Below are 6,706 nucleotides of genomic sequence, written 5' to 3'. Positions count from 1 at the left end.
TCGTATTCCACAAGAAAGTCTTCCAACCACTTTGGTGTCTCCTGCCACTGACTTTTCATAGCAATCCAGTTGTCAATGTCATGGGGATTTTTAGACAACACGCAGAGAGCGAAGATCGGATCTAACTGGGCCGACGTAGATGTGAAGAGGTCCCTCATGTTCCTCGTCATTTTTCGGAAAGTATTGTTGCCTTTCGTCCACGTTGGAAAGTCGGAATAGATATTCTTAAGCCCCACTTCGTCGAAGAGTTCTCTAATGACGTCCGCGTTTTCCTTTGATGAGTCCTTGTCGTTAGGTTTTGTCGAAGTTTCCGAAAGTTCAGCCCTTGAAATATCATGTTTCTTCAAAGCAGATTGAGGGTCAGTTGCCCTCGAGGTACTGTGATCAACGAGTTCCGCAGCTGTGCTTTTGTCATTGCTGGTAATTGTCGAGAGCTGCGCTGACGAAGAAGTTTTCAGGAGGTTGCGCACTTGATGAACGAATGGACTCTTCTCAGCAACAGTCATCCCTACCCACTGGTTGTGTAAGTAGTATTCGGAGTCTGTTCCGTATTTTTCATGAAATGCCTTGCGGACATTGCTGTATGAGACACAAAGACATCACAGCTTTGTTATCAGTGATGGCAGCTAGTACAATAAATAGTTATGGGTCATCTAGTATTTTCCAATAAAAGTAATTTTTGATTGAAACAAAGTTTTATAATGTTGTTATGGAATAATTTCAGCCTTGTAGATAATTATACGCTAACTTCCCGGAATAGAAGGTCGTATTGATGTTCTTTAGTCATTGGAATGTTCATTGTTAATTCTAATGTATGTAGTGCGATGACAAATGTCCTTGGTAATTTAAAGTTTCATTTTATCTGAGCGTGTTTGCTCGAATTTTGTACACCAATCCGGTGATTGGTACCACAAACAAAACGCATGTTCCCAATTCATCCATTAGTATCTTACACTTACCTCTTCCACAGGTTGAAAGCATCAGCGTTCATATTTCCTGTCAACTTCACACGAAGTGGAGACGGAGACGAGACCACCGGGACATCAGGACTTTGCTTCGTTGTTTTACTTGTGTTCTCATGTGGGAAAGCATGCGGTGTCTTCTGTTGCGTTGGTTGGTTCCGCGAGGCAACTGCTGAAAGAGACGACGAATGGTTCACTGGGCTTACCGTGAGAGGGAGTGTGGTATTGCCCTTCTCCCTCTGATTAATATGTATCGAAGTGGATACGTTCACACTCGAGCTTCCAGTTACAGATCCTGGAGGAGATTTAGGAGAGCAAGAGGTTACAAATGTCTTTTTGCAATCCAGGTTGTCTCTTAGATTGTGTTGCATGCTGCCTAAAACAGTAACTGAGGGAATCGGAGGTTTTCCTTCTTCTTTTGTTTTGATGAGAGGAGCACCGATGAGCCTTGAAGTCGTACATAGTGCTGCTTGCTTTTCAGGCGTCGTTGCGTGGGAGTTGCTGTGAGGACAGATTTGGGCGTGAGACCTGTCCGGTTGTTTTCCGTCAGTACCATGAGAATCAGTCACTGGATTGACAGAACCATCCAATGGGCCTTCCAAATCACGTGTGTCTGGGTCACATACTGGAGATCTTATCCCTGTACTTCCAGTTACATTGATCTTGATAGGCCAATCTGTATCATTCTTAGCGGATTTCTCATTTTCGTCTAATTTGTTTAGAATCTTTCTGGGCTCATGACCATTGCTCATATTTCTCGCTGTTAACATGTTCATGTCGTTCATTGATTGTTCCTCCGATGATGCATCATTATCATTTGACCTTTGAATAGTACGAGAAGACACATCTGGCTTCTGTGAGGAAGTCACTTCATTACAACTTCTTGCCATTCCAACCACTTTAAGATTAGGGTCAGTCTCCCTTGCTATTCTGTCTTCTGATAGACTTCCATTAGCTGTATCAGATTCCTGAATGATTTGCGAATCACTTTCGCTTGTTTGCTCTGCTCTCTTTCTAGTTTTTTTGTCTTCTTCGGACATAACGGACATCCATGTCAAATGTGGTATCCCACCCCCCAAAATGGAGTCGGTAGCAGACAAAAGAGCTTTGAGTGTTCCGTAACTCTCATCGTGTTCAGAACATGTTGCGCATTCATTTGGTGATTGCTGTATTTTTCCAGAACAAACTCTATCATTGCACACTGCGTCAAGGGGAGGTTGTGCATCCTCCGTAGGTAAGTGTCCCTTGTCTTGCAGGGAGCTTCTGTCGTCAGTGCCGAGAACTGTCATCAGCTTAGAAGAAGGGGCAGAAAGTTTCGAATTACTATTACCATTCTCACCATGGGTACTATCAGTGTGCGAGGGAGAACTCAAGGAAGACAGGTTTGTCTTTTGAAAGATTTGGGTGCGTTGTAGCGCAGCAGTTGACTTGCCCGGCACAATCGGAGATAGATGTTGAACAGCCTTCTGCTGACGAAGGATCCGTAGCTGCTCATTAGTGATGGTTACTACCTTAGGAGGTGGTTTGTGTCCCTTACTATCTCTGCTCCTCGGACTAGCCACTATGATACCTGGTGGAATCTTCAACTCTGCCTTACATTTCTTCAGCGAAGCTACACCGGGCAGAGGAGACACTGAACAACCCTTAGTTGAGGAAAAAGATTTATTGCCAACATCTCTTCCACAGTTTATTGAGATTGAATCCGGGGCTAAGCTCTGTTGAATTGTGTTTTCTGAATTGACGTTACTGTTCTGTCTGCTACAATCTGGTTCCTCTTGAGTAGTGGTGCCTAGTGTAGGAATTCTACACGGACTTCGTCTTTGATCCTCGTTGATCAGACGTGTTGTTTCCATATTCCAGCGATGCACTGCCAAGTATTGAACCTCTGCAAGAGAAATACAAAGCAGCATACATGTATTAAGTTGCCATATTGTCACCTTGAGCAATATCACCAATAAACCTCGGTGAAGTTACATAGGGTCTAAAACTAATGAAGATTCGTTAATCCGAAAATATAAAGACGGTGCGTATTAGACCTTTAAATTAATGTTCGAAATTACGAACCTTATTTTCATTTCGGATTAACGACTTCGCGGGGAGATGCAGGTGATTTGAGCTACAGGGAGGTTGATCAAGCCCCTAGAACTACTTATACCAGAAAGAAAGCTCAGATGCCATCTGTTGGTAGAGTGTCGCATATCTTTCTCTTTGGTCATGGCAAAGAGTTGTTTAACAGCTTAATGGACATGGGGCGAAGGAAGAACTCTAAATTGCTGACGAAAGTGGATTCCAGAGTTAAAGGTAACCTTTTCTATCATTTACATATAGAAGCAGTAATTTTTGTGATGTTGTAGGCAACATGTAGCCTATGCATTGTAGATTTATTGAGGTTTTGATTGAATTTTATACAACTGCTTTGAGGTGAGCGTACATGTCAAAATAGTCGACATGGGGAGATATGAGTCATTAATCATAAGAAGACTTGATCCATGGCTCAACTCTCCTTGTGCTAAATCGAAAACAAAAAACTCATTTACAGTTGTTTTTAGACAATGCAACAAATCTTGGAGAGGATATCGGTTCGCGGGAGTAATGTCGCATTGCTTAAAAGAGACCCAAACCCAAAGAGACTGTGAATTGAGTGAAAGCAGCAACATTAATGTAGAACACATCAGTGAAAGTTTGAGGAAAATCGGACAATCGGTGCAAAAGTTATGAATTTTTTTAAGTTTTTGTGTTTGAACCGCTGGATGAGGAGACTAGTAGAGGTAATGACGTATGTGTGGACAACAATATAAAGAAAATATAAAGGGAATTCCACAAAAATTCCTTTTTCTTGAAAATTACACATTCCATCAACTTGATGCTGACATAGTTACGGGTAGCAATAGGATTCCCCCTACTTTCTGTTAGCGGTTTATGAAGTGCTCTTTCATTATGCTAGAAAAGTGATTTTTTTTTTTTTTCATTTCCTTTGATGGAATTTACTTTGCTCACATCACCAAATTCTGGCGAATTATATGGTAACCATTCTTAATTGCCTGTCATGAACTTGAGTTTATCGCTGAATGTTGCATGAGTTGAGTTACTTTTATTCTATTCTATTCTATTCGCATTAGTTTGAGAAAACAAAGCATACGCATTTTACTGTGAGATTCTACTGATTGAAAAGAAAATTTGTATTCAGCAACAACGAAATCTACATAATCCTTTTTTCATAGGTTGTAAAATTGAAGTCTCATGAATACAATTGAATGCATGATACATTTGAATAACATATCTTAGGCCCATAAAATACAGTGTACAGGCTACGAAAGCACTGTTGTATCAATGCACATAAATATGGGATGTGTAAACATAGACACCCATTTAAAAATACGCTATAGATTTGTTATTTATTACTTGTATTTGCTCAAAAGTTCAGGAATTAAACATTCAAATATTTGTATTGTACATTCACAGGACAATATTTCCTACTTTTACTCAGAAAGAGCAGCAATCTAGTCATCAGCTTGTAATGGCTTTAAATTTGTGAATACCTGGCATCAACGAAACAACAGTATATTAGTTCACGCTTAGCCTCTCATTTCAAATATCAAGCCTGAGTAAGCTATCAAAACAATACATTTTGACAGGAATGTGATAGTCATGTATTTTAACAAAAATAACTTTCAGACTGAACAAAAACGAAGGATTTTCGCAGCACTGCTGCGTGCATGTATACAAGCCTTCGGGATGAAATTCATTTCTCAAGTGTCAGGGAGAGCCGCCTCCGGCTGCTCTTATACGCATAAATATGCTAATTAACATGACGCGAAATGGGTATTCTGTAATTTCTTCCCTCAAATAATAAGAAGTTCTCCGACCAACAGTGCACACAATACAGGTTTTGGGATATGGCCCATTGGGCCAAGTAAAAAAGTGGCTCAACTCTCCTGCATCTCCCCAACGAGCTTCATTCCATTTTTCGATTGACAGACCTTTGCTTCAGAATAATGAACTTTATTCACTTGTCTGCTTAATAAACCTTCGAAATAACGGGAACATGGAACTAAGTGTATCTACTTTTCGGCTGAACAAACGTTGGGAATAACGAACCCTCAACACTGAATGGCGATTTGAATGCTTCATATTTGGAAAATAACAACAGTATACTACTTTGCTGAAATACAGTAAGGAGTTCAGTTATACAGATGTTAGATTTCGTTCCACAACACTCACCCGAAGGTGTTTTGTTTTGTTTTGTTTTGTTCTTTTTTTTTTGTTCTGTTTTTTTTTTTTTTTTTTTTTTTTTTGGTCAACCGAAGAAACCCGAAGTGGAAGGGGAGAGATGAGCTGAGGATCTTTTTTCTTTTCTTTTTTTTTTTTTTTTTTTTTGCTTGTAAGCCGAAGAAACCCGGAAGTGCCCCCCCCCCAACACACACACACACACACACACTTTTGAAAACGCTCCGCCGGCCCTGAAATAGTAAAGTAAGTGGAAGACATATTTAATGAAATAGGACCCCTAGAGGTTCTATAGGGCAATCGAAAGAAAATAAAAATAATGAGACCTTTTCGTGAAACAGTTCCACTGAATACAGATAGAAAGGAGGATGAGAAGAAGAAGAAAAGGAAGGGAAAATGCCGGGTCCGACTCAGTGCGTTTTTGGTTTTTCCTCCTCCTTCTTTCTTCTTCTTCTTTTTCTTCTTCTTCTTCTTCTTCTTCTTTTTCTTCTTCTTCTTCTTCTTCTTCTTTTTCTTCTTCTTCTTCTTTTTCTTTTATGACACGGGCACGCAGAGCAAGTCTTCATGACAATTACCACCAAACCACAACATAGGAAACAAGCTGCTGTGCTGTAAACCACTAAATTACACAGTGCACCTCGACTGACATTTATATAATATTGACTGGCCTCGACGGAGATACCAGAAAATATTGCCCAAACTGAAAGAATATTGCCCGAGTCGAAGACGAGGGCAATATTCTTTCAGTGCGGGCAATATTTATCTGGTATCTCCCTCCAGGCCAGTCAATATCATAATTATTACCTATCCCCTAGGTAAATTAAGAAAATATGTGAATACAGCTATACACTATGATATAGATCAAGCCACATTTGACTACCTGTAGATCATCACCAACATGTCGAATAATTGAAAAATTGTTCATCAATGTATATCATTCAACTCCAACTTCAAAGATATGTAGTTGTAACAGGCGAACTTCAAACATCTGAACGCTTTTACACTTTATTTTTGCTTCTGTTTCAATTTGGAGAGTTGTAATAACTGATGGTCACTGTGCAAGTTAGTCATTGTTTGACGCGTCGTGCTGCTGGAACTAGTGGAAGTGGTCGACCTTGCATGAGTTGATTTATCAGCGTTCTTCTGCGGTGCGTGTAATCGACACGCAGCGACGTCCTTGAATGTTTTCTCTTCGTGGTCGAATGTTTACATGAGGTGGGAAGAGAAGGAGTGGAAGAGAAGGAGTGGAATCTCTCTTCCCACCTCCCTGTTTTACAGTGCATTCCCGTTATAACGAACACGCGGTTATAACAAAATTCTGGTTATAACGAAGTAAAAATTTGGGCTGCAATGTCATCCACTCTATGTATTTCTATCGTTTATTTGTTCGGTTATATCAAAATTCCGATATGACGAAAGAATAACTGCCGGTCCCGAGGATTTCGTCATAACGGGATCCCACTGTATATGTAAAACCCCGGATGCTCGTAATATGCTCTAATATCGCCCGCTGAACT

Source organism: Diadema setosum, chromosome 11 (assembly GCF_964275005.1).
Source record: "Diadema setosum chromosome 11, eeDiaSeto1, whole genome shotgun sequence".
NCBI lineage: Eukaryota > Metazoa > Echinodermata > Echinoidea > Diadematoida > Diadematidae > Diadema > Diadema setosum.
This window is presented reverse-complemented; position numbering follows the sequence as displayed.